Below are 18,002 nucleotides of genomic sequence, written 5' to 3'. Positions count from 1 at the left end.
GGGGATCCTTTACATCCACCTGGGAGGGCAGACAGAGCCTCAGGTCAACGTATCATCCAAAAGACAGCACCTCTGACAGTCCAGCACTCCCTCAGTACCTCACTGGAGCATCAGCCTGGATTTTGGTGCTCAAGTCTCTAAAGTGGGACTTAAACCCAGAAACGAGATGAGAGTGCTACCAACTGAGCCGCAGTTGACACCAGCACAATCGAATGGCATTCAAATATCTGGATCTCATTTTGGATAAGCGGACATTCATTCTTGCAACATTAATGTAGGATGTCCCTTACAGTTCAATCTGCACCCGTCCCCTGGGGGAAAGAAATAAGAATTTAATTTTACGTTTAATAAGCTGAAAGCCACTAATCTTCTATCAGAAAATTCATAGCAATGTAATCTGTTTATTAGTTACATCACCAGAACATTAACTGCATCTCGGCATTATCACTCCCTGTGTAATGGAAAATCCTACTGTAAGCTCACTTCAAAGTGGTGGCTTTTCTGTATCTGTAATTGGATTCCCGATAAAACTGACAGTCAGCAGCAAGCAGCGGGGAAAATCAGCTCCAAAGCACTGGCAGTGGATGAGTCAGAGAAAAATCCGGCGAGAAAGGAGGCCACTCGGCCCATTGTGCCTGTGCTGGCTCTTTGAAAGAACTATGCAATTAGTCCACCTCCCTTGTTCTTTCCTCATAGTCATGCACATTTTTCCTTTTCAAATATTTGTCCAATTCCCCTCTGAAAGTTAAGACTGAATCTGCTTCCACAATCCTTTCAGGCAGCACATAACAACTTGCTGCGTTAAAAAAAAATAAGCCTCATTTCCCCTCTGGTCCTTTTGCCAAGTGCCTTAAAGAGGCCGGGAACTTCTGTCATAAACTCCATACTCCAAAATGGGGGGGTGGGGGGGTGGTGGGGTGGAATCTGGGGCCTTAATCCAAACGTTGTTTTGTTTCCAAGGAAATGGGTTAGCCTGAGTATTACATTCGACCCGGCCTCTCTGAGAATGCCTTTCCCTGGGTTTTCCTGACAGTCCGCTGTTTCGGAATGGTGCAGATAAAGAAAACCACTTTTGGAAGTACACCGGGCAACAACAAATGGTGCCAAACTCATTGAGGCCCCCATTGTAGTGACTGAATATCATGGAGTATAGGATCCCCGAAATAACCCACTCCCCACTCCCTAGAGTTTCGAAGAAAGAGAGATGACCTCACTGAAACCTTTAAAATACTTAAAGAGAATGACAGGGCGGATGCAGGTAAGATGTTTCCCCTGGCTGGGGAGTCTCGAACCAGGGGTCGCAATTTCAAAATAAGGGGGGAAGCCCCTTAGGACCGAGGTGAGGAGAAATTTCTTTACTCAGAGGGTTGCGAAGCTGGAATTCTCTACCCCAGAGGGCTGGGGAAGCTTAGTCAATGAGCTTGTTTAAAGCAGAGATTGGCAGATTTCTAAACAGCAATGACATCAAGGGATGTGGGGATAGCGTGGGAAAAGGGCATTGAAGTGATGATCAGCTATGATTGTACTGAATGGCGAGCAGGCTCGAGGGGCTGAATGGCCTACTCCTGCTGCTAAATTCCTATGTCCACTGCTCATACATGTGCCGGAATTTGGCAATCCCATTGTGAATCCTAGGGGAGCTTGAAATCTGTCTTCGATTTCAGAACTTCACTCCGGTGTTTTTTTCCCTTCGATACGTCAGCCTCCCCTACCAATTTTTCTCCACTGCTTCCGTGTTGGTCAGAGGGAACATCGTCCCTGCGTCCAGTCTGTCCCAGCCCTGTCAGAATTGTATATGTTTCGATGAGATCCCCCTCCCATTCTTCTAAACTCCAGTGAATATAGCCCGGTCGGCCCAATCTCTCCTCATACGACCCTGGTCCAGCAGAACACGGAGATGTGTGCAAAACTGCACTCCATCACGGGAGCCATAGGCAAGTTCCTGCAGTGGCAACACGAAAGGGAAACAGGGCACCTTGACGTGCCTCCAGGTGCTCCTTCTCCTCAAGGAGTCAGGCCTGGTCCCCTGGGCACCTGAAGGAAGGAGGAGCAGCAGCTGGAGATCCCTTGGTCATCCACTCAGGAGTCTCATAGGCCGTCCACTCCCTCCGAGTCTCCTTTGCCTGTGACCCCCTCAACCTCGTCCTTTGTCACCGCAGAGGGAGCAGCCGGCTAACCAGTGATTCTGGAGGGAGAAGTGTGTGTGTGTGTGTGTGTGTGGAAGGGCCTTTCGGAGCCTTGTGTAAGCAAGCACGCACCCCCACCCCCCAGCCCCAACACATGTGGATCCTTCCCATGTCACATTCACTTCAATGTCCTGAGCATTTTCAATGCTGCTTGCTGGGGTTCGCTTTCAGTTGTCCAGCTGAGCTGACCCGCATCTCCATCCACCCACTGATCACACTCCCATGCAGCACCTGATCTCACCCAACGCGACTCTCATTTCACTTTCGATTTAAACAGCAGCTTTTCATTTGCTCCCCCGTCCTTTCTCCCCCACCCCGCAGTCACCCATTTTCTTTCCTCCATCACTGTGACTCCCCTGGCATCATCTTCTACAACCCCCCCCAGTCGTGACCTACCAGCCACAAAGCCACAATCCTTTTCCTTCAGGGGTATCCAGGTGAACGTGCATGTTTCCTTCCTTGATGAAAATCCCACCCCCATCCACATTAACCTCCCCAACCTCCTCCAGCCCTCTCCCAGGGTCCGTGTCCGCCTCCGAGTCCCCACCAACCACCCTCGCTATTCCTTCTATCGCTAGCGTTGAACCCTCGCCCTCCGACCCTACCACCTCACTCTGCCCGCAGTCATTCTCACCTTTCCCTCATACCACGCCGACCCTCAGTTCATTCCCCAGGAGGCAGTCATGCACACATCAGAGTCCACCCCCCCACTTGCATGTTCACCTGGACCCCTTCCCCAGTCCAGAACCCTTCCCCACTTGGAACCCCTTCACTCTGCCGGACTCCCACTCCCATCCCGACATTGGATGTCTGAAGCACCAAGCTTTGCATTGTGTACAGCAACGCGGTATTATAGTTATACAGGACTTTGGTAGACCACACCTAGAGTATTGCAGGTACTTCTGGTCTCCTTATTTGAGAAGGAATATACTTGCATTGGAGGAGGTTCAAACCAGTTCTGTTAGCTTGATTCCTGGCATAAAGGGGTTGCTGTATGAGGAAGTGTTGGGCAGGTTGGATGACATACAAACATAGAATATACGGAGCTATGAGTTCAGAAGAATGAGAGACAATCTTATTGAAACGCATAAGATTCTGAGGGTAAATGCTGAGAGGGTTTTTCCCCTTGTTTGGTGGGGGGGGGGGAATCCAGAACAAAGGGGCACTGTTTAAAAATAAGGAGTCTCCCATTTAAGATGGAGGTGAGGAGGAAATTCTTCTCTTGGAGGGAAGTGAGTCTTTGGAATTCTCTACCATAGAGAGCAGTGGAGGCTGGGTCATTGAACATATTCAAGGCAGAGATAAAAACAAAAAAACTGCGGATGCTGGAAATCCAAAACAAAAACAAAAACAGAATTACCTGGAAAAACTCAGCAGGTCTGGCAGCATTGGCGGAGAAGAAAAGAGTTGACGTTTCGAGTCCTCATGACCCTTCGACAGAACTTGAGTTCGAGTCCAAGAAAGAGTTGAAATATAAGCTGGTTTAAGGTGTGTGTGTGGGGGGCGGAGAGAGAGAGAGAGAGAGAGAGAGAGGTGGGGGGGGGGTGTGGTTGTAGGGACAAACAAGCAGTGATAGAAGCAGATCATCAAAAGATGTCAACAACAATAATACAAAAGAACACATAGGTGTTAAAGTTAAAGTTGGTGATATTATCTAAACGAATGTGCTAATTAAGAATGGATGGTAGGGCACTCAAGGTATAGCTCTAGTGGGGGTGGGGAGAGCATAAAAGATGTATTAAAAAAATAAAATAAATAAATAAATATTTTTTTTCTCTTTTCTCTCAGGTCCAACCCTGACATTGTCATCAAACCCGCTGACAAGGGTGGTGCTGTTGTTGTCTGGCGCACTGACCTCTACCTCGCGGAGGCTGAGCGTCAACTCGCAGACACTTCCTCCTACCTCTCCCTGGACCATGACCCCACCACTGAACATCAAGCCATTGTTTCCAGGACTGTCACTGACCTCATCTCCTCTGGGGATCTCCCTCCCACAGCTTCCAACCTGATAGTCGCCCAACCTCGGACTGCTCGCTTCTATCTCCTACCCAAAATCCACAAACAGAACTGCCCCGGTAGACCGATCGTCTCAGCTTGCTCCTGCCCCACAGAACACATTTCTCATTATCTTGACTCCCTTCTCTCTCCCCTTGTCCAGTCCCTTCCCACCTACATCCGTGATTCCTCTGACACCTTACATCACATCAACAATTTCCAGTTCCCTGGCCCCAACCGCTTCCTCTTCACCATGGACGTCCAATCCCTCTACACCTCCATCCCCCACCAGGATGGTCTGAGGGCCCTTAGCTTCTTCCTCGAACAGAGGCCCGAACAATCCCCATCCACCACTACTCTCTTCCGTCTGGCTGAACTTGTTCTCACGCTGAACAATTTCTTCTTCAACTCCTCTCACTTCCTCCAAATAAAAGGTGTGGCTTTGGGTACCCGCATGGGCCCCAGCTATGCCTGCCTCTTTATGGGGTATGTGGAACATTCTTTGTTCCAGTCCTACTCCGGCCCCCTTCCACAACTCTTTCTCCGGTCCATCGATGATTACTTCGGTGCCGCTTCATGCTCTCGTCGGGACTTGGAAAAATTTATTAATTTTGCTTCCAATCTCCACCCCTCCATCATTTTCACGTGGTCCATCTCTGACACTTCCTTTCCCTTCCTTGACCTCCCTGTCTCAATCTCTAGTGATAGACTGTCCACCAATATCCATTACAAACCCACCGACTCCCACAGCTATCACGACTACAGCTCCTCACACCCCGTTTCCTATAAGGACTCCATCCCATTCTCTCAGTTCCTTCGCCTCCGTCGCATCTGTTCCGATGATGCTACCTTCAAAAACTGTTCCTCTGACATGCCCTCCTTCTTCCTTAACCGAGGTTTTCCACCCACGGTCGTTGACAGGGCCCTCAACCGTGTCCGGCCCATCTCCCGCGCATCCGCCCTCACACTTTCTCCTCCCTCCCAGAAACATGATAGGATCCCCCTTGTCCTCACTTATCACCCCACCAGCCTCCGCATTCAAAGGATCATCCTCCGCCATTTCTGCCAACTCCAGCATGATGCCACCACCAAACACATCTTCCCTTCACCCTCCTTATCGGCATTCCGTAGGGATCGCTCCCTCCGGGACACCCTGGTCCACTCCTCCATCACCCCCTACTCCTCAACCCCCTCCAATGGCACCACCCCATGCCCACGCAAAAGATGCAATACCTGCCCCTTCACTTCCTCTCTCCTCACCGTCCAAGGACCCAAACACTCCTTTCAAGTGAAGCAACATTTCACTTGCATTTCCCCCAACTTAGTCTACTGCATTCGTTGCTCCCAATGTGGTCTCCTCTACATTGGAGAGACCAAACGTAAACTGGGCGGCCGCTTTGCAGAACACCTGCGGTCTGTCCGCAAGAATGACCCAAACCTCCCTGTCGCTTGCCATTTTAACACTCCACCCTGCTCTCTTGCCCACATGTCTGTCCTTGGCTTGCTGCATTGTTCCAGTGAAGCCCAACGCAAACTGGAGGAACAACACCTCATCTTCCGACTAGGCACTTTACAGCCTTCCGGACTGAATATTGAATTCAACAACTTTAGGTCGTGAGCTCCCTCCCCCATTCCCACCCCCTTTCTGTTTCCCCCTTCCTTTTCTCTTTATTTTCTAATAAATTATATAGATTTTCCCTTTTCCCACCTATTTCCATTATAAAAAGGGAAAAAAAAAATATTTATTTATTTTTTTACATCTTTTATGCTCTCCCCACCCCCACTAGAGCCATACCTTGAGTGCCCTACCATCCATTCTTAATTAGCACATTCGTATAGATAATATCACCAACTTTAACTTTAACACCTATGTGTTCTTTTGTATTATTGTTGTTGACATCTTTTGATGATCTGCTTCTATCACTGCTTGTTTGTCCCTACAACCATACCACCCCCCCACCTCTCTCTCTCTCTCTCTCCGCCCCCCACACACACACCTTAAACCAGCTTATATTTCAACTCTTTCTTGGACTCGAACTCAAGTTCTGTCAAAGGGTCATGAGGACTCGAAACGTCAACTCTTTTCTTCTCCGCCGATGCTGCCAGACCTGCTGAGTTTTTCCAGGTAATTTTGTTTTTGTTTTTATATTCAAGGCAGAGTCAGACACCTTTTGATCGAAAAGGGAGTCAAGGGTTATGGGCGGGTGGGGGGGGAGGTGCAGGCAGGAATATGGAGTTGAGGCCACAATAAGATCAGCCATAATCTTATTGAATTGACGGAGCAGGCTCGATGGGCTGAATGGCCTACTCCAGCCCCTATTTCCCACGTTGTTATATGCAATAAGGTGGGAGTCTAATACAGTCTAATGTTGAGAGCTCTGTCGGCTCTGTGAGTATAAGCCTAGGCTTGGAGAGCTGACATGATCACAACTGATCTGCACCCAGCCCTCAGCTTGTGTCCACACAGGGGCAGTTTCCTGAAATAGTCGTTGCTTAGTTACCAGGAGCCGGCTAATTTTTTGCTGTGGAGGAAGCCTTTTATCCTGTCTTCAATATTTTCATGCATGGCAAAAGTGCGTGAAAAAGCTACAGCAAGAAAAACCGTTATGGCCAGGATTTAACGTCCCCTCCTGTTATGTTCCCACCGAACTGAATGGAGATTTGAACGGCACACCACATCCACCGGGGGCGGGGCAGAGGAGGGGGAGGGGGATGGGGGATGGGGGAGACACGCCACAGTGAGGAGGGTGGGGGAGAGCTGTAAAATCCTGGCCTGTAATTTTTAATGCCCCAATGATTTCTCCTAGAGTTGCTCGGGGCATTCGGTAAGAGATTGATTACTGGGCACTCTAAACCTTTCACAGGGCCAGTACAAGGCATGATGGGCTGAATGGCCTCCTGCTTCCCTCCTGCGGAACTTAAACCGGCTGAGAACCTGGTTGTTCCACTGCCATGTAAACCCGTGAAAACAAGAGAAAATCGAGCTCGCCACTAGATTATCGAACGACTCCTGGCCCAGGTTGACGCGTAGAGTCATAATGGCCACAGAAGGAGGCCATTCAGCCCCGTGCTAGCTGGCTGGAGAGCCGCCCAGTCAGTCCCACTCCTCGGGCTCGATCCCCGTAGCTCTGCAAATTTGCAGTCGGTGGTTCCAGGATCCTTTGCTTTTAAATTAAACTGTCACACGGGAAAGAGCAAAGTGACACCTACATCCTCCATCACTCGGACACAAAGGACTTTTTTTTTTAACACTTGTAAAAATGAACTGATAGAAGAGAAATGATTGCAGCTAATTAAAATTCCAGCAGTATCAGGCAGTCAATTATGTCGGAGCAGAGGCATTGTCAATGGTTTAAATGATGCATACGTCTCTAGGTTTTTCAACTTTCCCTTTTTCTCCTTGCTACATCTGTGCCTGCTCTTATGCTGCTGCCCTGTTTAATTGTACCGTACGACACATATCTCCGAAACTCAGGACAACTAAGCTTCAGCTGATGCCGCCTCTGAGGAGCCTGAGATCTCCATGTTTGATCCTGAGGAGAATGGGGGCAGTGAACAAACCGGTTTATTTGGCCTGGGAGTCTAAACTGTTTTTTTTTTAAATTCTTTCGCCGCCATTGCCTGTCAGGATAGGCTCCAACCTCCTGCGGCTGGGAATTGGATAAAGTGGTTCTGGAAAGCGAGTGAGTGGGATGGGAGCCTGGCTGGTCGAGGCCAGCGCTTGTCGCTCATCCCTAACGGCCCTTCATTGGAAAAGCAGGCAGCACAGTGGTTAGCGCTGCTGCCTCGCAGCCCCAGGGACCCTGGGTTCGATCCCGCGTGGGGTTTGCACCTCCTCCCCGTGTCCGGGTGGGTTCCCGCTGGTTGCTCCAATTTCCACCCATTGTCCAAAGATATGATGGTCAGGTGGACTGGCTACAGTCAATGGCCCGGGGTGTGTGTGTGTGTGTGTGTGTCCTGGGTATACCCTGCCTAGCACCATTGCCTCTCAGGATAGGCTCCAACCTCCTGTGACCCTGACTTGGAAGAAGCGACTCTGGAAGGTGAGCGAGTGGGTTGGGAGCGTTGCTGGTTAAAGCCGGTACTAATTGCCCATCCTTAATTGGAAAAGCAGGCCACCCAGCAAAGGTAGGCGCTGCACCAAAGTATTGGGACCAGCATGAGTGCTTGGCCTTTTTTTTTGATTACTACGATGGAACTCCACAAGTGATTTTTTTTTCCAGAATTGGCCTGGGTTTTTAAATCTGCCTTTTCACCTCTGCCAGTTGCGCTCTCGTACTTTCAGGGTGGGCTGGGGGTGGTGGACATAACGTGATACGCGAGGCGTTAACAACGGCGCGGAGCAGCTCGGATGAGCTTCAGCAGCAGCCGCAGGGAATAGGAAAGGGGTTTAACCCTTCGGGCCGGTGAACTCCAGTCAGAGTCCTGTATTGACGGAGGGTCTCGGAGCAGAAACCCAAGGGCAGGGTTCTCCCCAGCGAGCTTCAGGACTCCACCCCCACGCTCCTGCGCTTGTGCTGTTCCCCTGGTGACCAGAGGGCGATTCTGTTATCTGACCAAAGATGGCAGGCAGGCTTTCAAAGCCAGCGTCGAAGGCTCTGCAACTCAGAAGCAGCAGGATACCTTTTTCAGGTAAGTGAGAGAGAGAGAGAGAGAGAGAGAGAGGTCACCCACCACAGTAGGATGCCAACTGTGATTAAATGTATCCCTGGAAGTTTTAACCACATGACTTGACCACCCACACTCCAGCCGTTAGTCGGCCAATACATCCACCCTCGTGACACTCGGCCTTCCTACGCCAACCGGAAAGCAAAAAGACTCATTACCCAATCAGATGATGAGCAGCCTTCCCCTCGCCCTCCCTCCCACACCGCCCCCCCACCCCCCCCAGCCATTTTCAATATTTTCATATCTGGTGAGGAGAAATGTTCAAAGAAAATAATAGTAAAAAACACAATGGACGGAATCTTCCACTCCCGCCGGCAGCTGAATCATGACGGGCGGGGGGGCAAGATTTGGCAAGATACCCAAAAATCCATTTCCTGAGGGCGGGGAATTAGTTTGGAATCTCGCTCTCCCGACTTTCATGGTGGCCTACAGGCAGGTGGAGTGCCCTGCGGAGCTACGACAGGAAAACCCGTTGGCATCTGACGATTGCTCACTAAAAGCCCAACAAGACCGGCATCTTGTCTCCCCCCACCCCTCCAACCCCTCCTCCAAATTAAGCACCCCCCCACCACCAGCCCCCCCCACCCCCCCAACATTCAGCAGGAGTACTCTACGTAAGTGGTGAGCACCTGGCGAGGTAGACTTCTTCCTGGACTTTGAGGTCAGTAGATGCTGCTTTCACCTTCCTTTCACACCACCGCTGAGAGATATCGGCTGCCTGTAGAACAAGCTACACCAGGGATGAGCACCACGAGGGGTGAGACTGAGCCAAGACTGAGTTGGGGGGGTGGTGGGTGGTGGGGTGGGGGGTGGGGGGGCAGGGGGGGGAGGTTGTGGGCAGGTGTTGGGAGGGGGGGGGTGGTGGTTCAAAGAGCAGAGCGGAAGAGCGCGTGGTTCTCCGGGTGTTGTTCAAATATGGCGCCCAGACAATTGGAGCCCATGAGGTGAGGGTGGGGTGGATCACTTCCCACTCGGCCCATCATAAGGTTAGACACGCTCCTCACGGCTGCATGACCAATGAGCTGGACAGCACAGGATCTTGCGTGTTCAGCTGCCCCCACTCTCCCTGCAGCGGAGGTCACCTCAACATTCGTTTCCACCACCGGGCTTAGTCTCCGGGTCGGAATTTTCTGCCCGATATTTTTCAACGCCCCCTGTGGCTTTTTTTCTCCAGGGTTGCGCACAGCAGCGTTCTTGGAGATTAATCTTCGATTGCTGGAGACTCTGGGCCAATCCTGGAGGGTTGGCGACCCTACACAAGGGAGGGGAGGGTGGGGGGCGGGGTGGCCCTACCTTTATCTGACGTTTTTAAAATTTAGTAAAAAAACAAATGGCCTCAGCAACCCGGCCGCTATGGTACAGTGGGGGTGCCCCTCCACAGGGAGACCTGAAGCTGTCTGCGAAGCCATGCAGGGAGGGCCTTTAAGGCTGCCTGGAGCACTGGGCCCTGATTTGCCACGAGGAGGCCCCCTCTGTACTGAAAGAGTCTGGTACATATCGGGATAATGTGGGGGCTGGGTACAGCCCCGCCCACACAGTGATGTATGAAGGCAGCTCAGCACCACCTCCTCAAGGGCAATTAGGGATGGGCAATAAATTCTGGCCTAGCCTGTGATGCCCACATCCTGTAAAATGATTTTTTTAAAAAAAAACATGACTCAGACCCAGGGTCAGTGTGGTGTTAAGCAGAGACGTGTAAGGGCCTAAACGTGGAGATGGCTTCTAGCTTGTATCCTTTGGTGTACAGGTGTAAATAGCTCCAGTAGTTATTAAAGACTTATAGTTAACCTACCGAAGACATACTGTTGTGTAATCAACACCCTTCCAAAAGCCTCCAGGCAGCTGAACCGTCCCTCGCTGCTTCTGGGGATCTGGAGGTCGTCTGGAAAATTCAAGTCAGCCTCCGACAAGAGGGCTTAACTGGCCATTAAAGCAGCTGAACTGATTGCCTGTCTCTGTCCAAGTTCCATGCCTCTCACCCCCTCTATCTCTGTGCCCATCACCTCTGCTCCTCTCTCAGCGCAGGTGCTGCCTGACTTGCCGTGTGTTTGTATCATTTTCCGCTTAGACTTGCATTTCGTAAGCATTTTGAAATGTCCATTTGTGGTGATGGGGGAAGAAGTAAAATTTCAGCAAGACTGTTCTCTCAGGTACAACCATTGTTGCCTTTTGTGAGGTAGTCTGTCCTGGAAGTTTTATTTTGCTTCTACCTGCGTGACTACGAAGTAAAGTTAGGGTCGCTAACCTGAAATATTGGGCAGGATTTTTTTTGGAGGCAATGGGGGTCTTGCCCGCTGGCTGGAGAGCCGGCAAGAGCTCCTTATCACACTTTTTAGTGCAGCCAACCACATCAGGCACTTAACAAGACAGTGGTGGGTCACCCCGGGACCAAGGACCCCGCAGGCGGAAGTCCTGCCCACAGAGAGCTGCCGGCCAATCAGAGGCTGCCGGATCTATCGCATGGCAGCGCCACCAGGCATGCAGTGGTTGCAGCCGGTACTGCACCCATGCGAGACCTAGGATCATCGCTGGACCCCAGGCCACAGGTGACTGACTGATGGCAGGAGGAGGGGAGGTCACAGGTGAGTGATGTGGGGGTGGCAGGGGGGGGGTGGTGTCAGCAGGAAAGGCAGGGTGGTAGCTCTCAGCGGCCCCCACCAACACCCCCCCTACCTCATCCCCATTCAGTGCCCACTTGAAGGTATCAGTGGGTAGAGAAGTGGAAGACCATCCCGCCAAGGAGTTCATCAGGGTGGAGCCAGGAAGGTGGCAAGATCCCCACCTGTCACCCTCCCACATGATTAAATGCCGGCCCACACCAAACTCACTACGGGAGGTTATTAAATTATATCCATTAGCTAGGGTATCACTGGCGACCCTGTGACACTTCCCCCACAATCCAGAGTTCAGTGTCCAAGGAACACTGAGGAAAAAAGTTTTTTTTTAATATTCATTCACGGGATGTGGGCTTGCTTGGCTGGGCCAGCATTTATTGCCCATCCCTAACTGCCCTTGAGAAGGTGGTGGTGAGCTGCCTTCTTGAACCGCTGCAGTCCATGTGGTGTAGGTTCACCCACAGTGCTGTTAGGGAGGGAGTTCCAGGATTTTGACCCAGCGACAGTGAAAGAACGGCGATATATTTCCAAGTCAATGGTGAGTGGCGTGGAGGGGAACTTCGAGTGGTCGTGTTCCCATCTATCTAGATGGTAGTGGTCGTGGGTTTGGAAGGTGCTGTTGAAGGAGCCTTGGTGAGTTGCTGCAGTGCATTTTGATGGTACACACTGCTGTCACTGTACATCAGTGGTGGAGGGAGTGAATGTTTTGGGTGCCAGTCAAGCGGGCTGCTTTGTCCTGGACATTGTCAAGCTTCTTGTGTTGTAGGAGCTGCACTCATCCAGGCAAGTGGAGAGTATTCCATCACACTCCTGACTTGTGCCTTCTAGATGGTGGACAGGCTTTGGGGAGTCAGGAGGTGAGTTACTCACTGCAGGATTCCTAGCCTCTGACCTGCTCTTTTAGCCACAGTATTCATATGGCTAGTCCAGTTCAGTTTCTGGTGAATGGTAACCCCCAGATGTTGATAGTGGGGGAATCAGCGATGGTAATGCCATTGAATGTCAAGGAATGATGGTTAGACTCTCTCTTGTTGGAGATAGTCATTGCCTGGCACTTGTGTGGCACAAATGTTACTTGCCACTTGTCAGCCCAAGCCTGGATATTGTCCAGGTCTCGCTGCATTTGGACATGGACTGCTTCAGTATCTGAGGAGTCGCGAATAGTGCTGAACATTGTGCAATTATCAGCGAACATCCCCACCTCTGACCTTATGATGGAAGGAAGGTCACTGATGAAGCAACTGAAGGTGGTTGGGCCTAGGGCACTACCCTGAGAAAGAGTGATGTCCTGGAACTGAGATGACTGACCTCCAACAACCACAACCATCTTCCTTTGTGCTAGATGTGACTCTAACCAGTGAAGAGCTTTCCCTGATTCCCATTAACTCCAGTTTTGCTAGGGCTCCTTGATGCCACACTCTGTCAAATGCTGCCTTGATGTCAAGAGCAGTCACTCTCACCTCGCCTTTGGAGTTCAGCTCTTCTGTCCATGTTTGAACCATGTAATGGTTGCAATGAGGTCAGGAGCTGAGTGATCCTGGCGGAGCCCAAACTGAGTGTCAGTGAGCAGGTTACTTCTATGCAAGTGCAGCTTGATAGCACTTGTCGATGAGCACTTCCATCACTTTACTGATGATTGAGAGCGGGCTGATGGGGGGGCGGTAGTGGTCCGGGTTTGATTTGTCCTGCGTTCAGTGGATGGGACATACCTGGGCCATTTTCCACATTCCCGGGTAGATGCCAGTGTTGTAGCTGCTATTGCTGTCATGAAAAGAAATAATGCGAATGTATATGTTGGAGAGATCATTGCAAACCTGAAGCAAATAGCAGCGAGCTGCCTCCCTGAACCACACAGTAACTGCGTCTTCATCACAGACCTCTGAAACAACGAAAAAATTCACACTGCAAGTGGCAGAACTCCTTCCTGACAGTGAATCATTTGCATAATCATGAAGAATGTTCCACAAAATTAAGTCAATCAGGGAGGTCCCCAGTGCAAATTAGAGATCTTTCAATTAACGCAACAGGATGCTCGTGGCTCTTACACAGTCAGGATTATTCCTGGTGGCATTGCAAGTCACGCTCTGCCTCGTTGCGTTATACAGAGCACACACCTGGAGCAGGCCGCAAGCGCTCCCTCACAGCAGACCCCCGAAACACTCTGTGTCACTCCTGTAACGCGAGCTGCTTCCAAAGCCTTACCAGCTCATTAATTACTCAGGCAGCCCTGCGAGGGAATGTCAAAATCCAGACAGACGTGCAGGAGGGCTGCATAAACACACTGACGAGTGGAAGGAAGGCCACCACCCCCCCACCGCACCCCACCCCGCCACTCACCCCCTGCGCACCTCCCCCCCCACCCCCCACAACAACTTTCTCTCCTCATTCGCTGCTTTCCCCGGGGCTCTATGCTTACCTCAGTCCCCAAAACTCTGTCTTGAATGTACTCAGCGACTGTGCGTCCGCAGCTCTCTCTGGGTAGTGAATTCTAACCCTCCGAGTGAAGAAATTTCTTCTCATCTCGGTCCCGAATGACTGACCACTAGGGTGACCAGATGTCCTGGTTTTGCCACGACAGTCCCGGTTTTTCACTAAATTCCCTAAAAATAGTTGAAATGTCTCGATTTTCACCTTTTCCCTTTTTGTCAAATATAAACGGGGTCTTGGAGTGTGAAACTTTGTCCTCCTTCCTGTAAACACCCATCACATCACATCACATTGCACTGGATGCCACAGACCCATATTCTTTCCCCCATTGCCCCCTCGACATCTCCAAGGGAGTTGTCACTACCTTATCGGTGCCGGTGGCTCCATGGCTGATGACGCCTTTTAAACAATCTGCAGAATAGGGTTGCCAACTCTGCCTGGACATATTCAAGAGATGTCATCACGTGATTGCCAGCTGTCGACTGCACCCCCCCACCCCCCTCACACTCCTGCCATTGGTCACCCAACATGTCAATCATCACGGAGCCCCTGCACCCTCCCCCAGGGTGTTTCAACATGTCCCAGTTTTGACTTTTGAAAATCTGGTCACCCTACTGACCCCTTATTCTGAGATCCAAATCCAGCCGGGGTGGTGGGGGGGGGGAAGTAATCTCTCAGCGATTACCCTGTCAAGCCCTCAAAGGATTTTGTGTTTCGATGAGGCCATCTCTCATTCTGCTGAATCATGAGAACAGACTGATTCTACTCAATCTCTCCTCAGAGAACAGCCCCCTCAGCCCAGGAATCAATTGAGTCAATCTTCATTGCACCCACCTCCAAGGCAAGGACATCCTTCCTTCCTTAAGGAGCTCAAAGCTGCAGATAGTACAGCAGGTGTGTTCTCACCAAAGCCCCATATCAATTCAGGTTATTCTGACTCAGGACGGTTTACAACACAAGGGAGCTGCGTACACACGGCTAGCATCGTAATCCAGACGCTTAATGGTCTCAAGGCATGAGTTCAAATCCCGCCCTGGCAGCTGAGTAATTTAATCAAATAAAAAGATAATTAAATTAAAAAACAGTCATGGTGACCATGAATCTGCCGGATTGGGATAAAAGTCTACCTGATGTAGGAGGGAAATTTGTTGTCTTTACCTTGGTCCGGCCTACATGTGACTCCAGACCCACCGTGATGTGTTTGATTCTGAAACTGCCTAGCAAGCCAACTATATTCAAGATGGCAGCACGTTAACCTCTTGGGGGAATTAGGAATGGGCAATAAGCGCTGGGCCTTACTAGCGACGCCCACATCCCGTGAATGAATAATACATTTTTTTAAAGCGCAGCTTTCTGACTGGGCTGAAGCCTGTGGACTTCCCGAGTATCGGGCTCATTCCTGGGCCTCAGGCCCCCATGGCGTTGGCATCCCACCCGACTGCACTGTCTTCCCAGAAGAGGCCAACTAACGGTCCCGGCTACACGCTCGCCGTTGAATTGAAGGCTGCGGACAGGCTGTGTGGGCGGGAGGGCTGACTGGGACGGGTGACAGCCCCACTGAAAGAGAGAGAGAGAGAGAGAGAGAGCGCGGGGGGTGAGTTTACTGGTGCAGGGAGGAGACCCCCCCCCCCCCCGAGGCTCCTCAGAATGGATGGGCCCTCTGAATGCCTCTGCGATTTTAAACATGAGGTTTAGCCACAGCTGTGGGATGGCCTGGGGCCGCGGCACTGGCCCTCTGATCCCCACTGCTCTGGGGTTGGGGGTGCAGGGAGGGGGGCTTTCAAGGAGGAGTCAATGGCTCCTCGGCCTACCGCCAGGAGACAATCTCCAGACACCGGCCAGGCTTGGGGCTCCATGTGAGGGCCCCGTCCACCGTCAATAAGATCCCAACGGCGTCACCAATTTGCCTCGAATTGGACATTTAACTGCTGATTAATAGCCAACTGCTGCTGCTGGGCAGGGATCGGACGCTGGTCTCGCCCCCGCTTCTGGCAGGGTCGCTTGGAAACAGGGACCCGCCCGGAAGGGTGCCCTGGCATGAGGTTTTCTAATTATGTTCCCGGTCCCACCTCCAAACCTGTATCTGTGGGACCAGAAAAGCTCAGCCCTCTGTTTTGCCTCTGCGAGCCTAGGGTATGGGCAAGCTGGTCACCAGAGTGGGTAAAGTAACTGCCAGACCCAAACTTGGGCTCATTGATCAGCTACATATGCCCACTTCCCAGCAGGGGATGGTAATGGGGAGCAGGAGGTGTGTCTGCTTTTCATCCCTGTGCCTTAACCTGTGGACACTCATGTTCTTTAAGCCACCTTCACTTCAACTATTACTCAGTTCCCCTAGCTCAGAATGGACTGTACACCCAAGGATTAGGCTGACTAACTTAAAGAGTGTTACTGTAACGCTGCTATTGAATTTTCTTTACATTGTTGTCATGTCTGTTTTAAGTAGGCGAGTAAATTGTCACATCCTCTTACAACTACAAGCCCAAAGCAGTTTATGCGTTACGAGGATTTTTTTTTTTTATGTATAAAAGACACAGTTTCTAATTTTTCTTTTATTGGCTGAATTTAAAAAAAATAAACTGAAATCCTCTTAGGACAATGGAGGGCTGCCAGATGGTTACAATATACAAGCTTGCATTCCACTAAGTGGGATGAAACAGAGCAGACACTTAATCACTTGGGGAGGGTGAAAAACCCCATCTTCAGCTGGCTTTAGGTCAGAATGCTATACTGACAACTGGCTGTAAAAGGCTGTTTTCTCTCTCTCTCTCTCTCTCTCTCTCTCTCCTTCTCTCTTTCTCTTTCTCCCTTTCTTTCTTTCTGTCTCGCTCAAAAGTACTGTGACCGGATCTGCAAAATAACCATCCTGAGAAGCGAAATCTAGTGCAAACGAGATCTTTTGGGAGTAAAATGTAGAAATCTGCTCCATACAACTACCCCCAGGAAGACAACTGAACAAAATGGCTGCAACATGGAATCACTGCATCAAGACCAGCCAAAGAACAGCAACTGTACACTCCTTTGCTTTATCTCCTTCATGAACTGTAAAAAATCCTTAAGCTAGCCTCTTATTTTGTCATCTCTACTAATGTGGGGCCCAGAGAATGTGTGAGATGTATGAGTGGTGGTTACAATTAACTTATGTTTTTTTTAATTTGGGAAATAGTTCCGATAAACTTCTCTTGTCCTTTGTTTAACCTCAGAAAACCTGCCTGACGAATTCTTTACAATCTGAAAGCATAAGTAGTGGGACTCTCACAATATTGGCAAAGCACAGCCTCTCTAAATTCACCAAAAACCCTGTCACGGTCAGACCCGGAATGAGAGAATTGGGGAGTCATTTCACTCTCCTCACGTGATTGTAACATATGGTGAAGACCTGCTGATCTTCAGCATTGAGACTGACCCATGAAGCATCGCAGGATTGAACAAGGCAAAAAAAGTGAAGAATCCTGCTTCGGACACCATGTAGTACTTGAGTTCATTAACAGCAATTCTTTATCAACAATTCATAATGATATACATTTATACAGTAGAAGGTACAGGTGTGGAGCTGATTCCGTCCTAGGTCTTTACACATCTGGACCGCCCCTAGCTCCGGGTCATGTGGCTTCTTACATCACTGTGTGGGCGGTACTTTACTCAGTCCCACATTAACCCTCTATGTACCAGGTCCTACTACTACAGAAAGAAAGAATATGCACACTCGCTTGGTAGTACAGGACTTGAATATTGCTGAAAAGATCGACATGAGGACAAATGTAAGAATAATATACATTTATATAACCACTTTCATGAGCTCAGGGTGTCCCAAAGCACTTTACAGCCAATGAAGTACTTTTTTAAGTGTAGCCACTGTTGGAATGTTTAACAGAGCAGCCAATTTGTACACAGCAAGCTCCCACAAACAGCAATTTGATGATGAACAGATGACCTGTTTCTTCGATGCTGGTTGAGGGATGAATATTGGCCGGAACACCAGGAAAGAACCCCCCTATTCTCCTTCAAGATAATGCCTTGGGATATTTAATGCCCATCCAGGGAAACAGGCTCTCAGTTTAATGTGTCCCCAAAAGCCTGCGCCTCTGACAGTGCAGCACTCCTTCAGCAC

At 50.2% G+C, this 18,002-nt stretch overlaps 1 protein-coding gene across 1 annotated transcript in view; it reads right to left on the bottom strand.

Moving 5' to 3' along the window:
• The window catches only part of nrxn3a (neurexin 3a), a 1,735,226-nt gene that overhangs the window by 77,831 nt on the left and 1,639,393 nt on the right, over positions 1 to 18,002 (bottom strand). The gene's annotated exons all lie outside the window — the stretch shown is intronic.

Source organism: Carcharodon carcharias, chromosome 20 (assembly GCF_017639515.1).
Source record: "Carcharodon carcharias isolate sCarCar2 chromosome 20, sCarCar2.pri, whole genome shotgun sequence".
Classification (NCBI taxonomy): Eukaryota; Metazoa; Chordata; class Chondrichthyes; order Lamniformes; family Lamnidae; genus Carcharodon; species Carcharodon carcharias.
The sequence above is the reverse complement of the archived record's forward strand: the minus strand, read 5'-3'. Positions and strand labels throughout refer to the sequence as shown.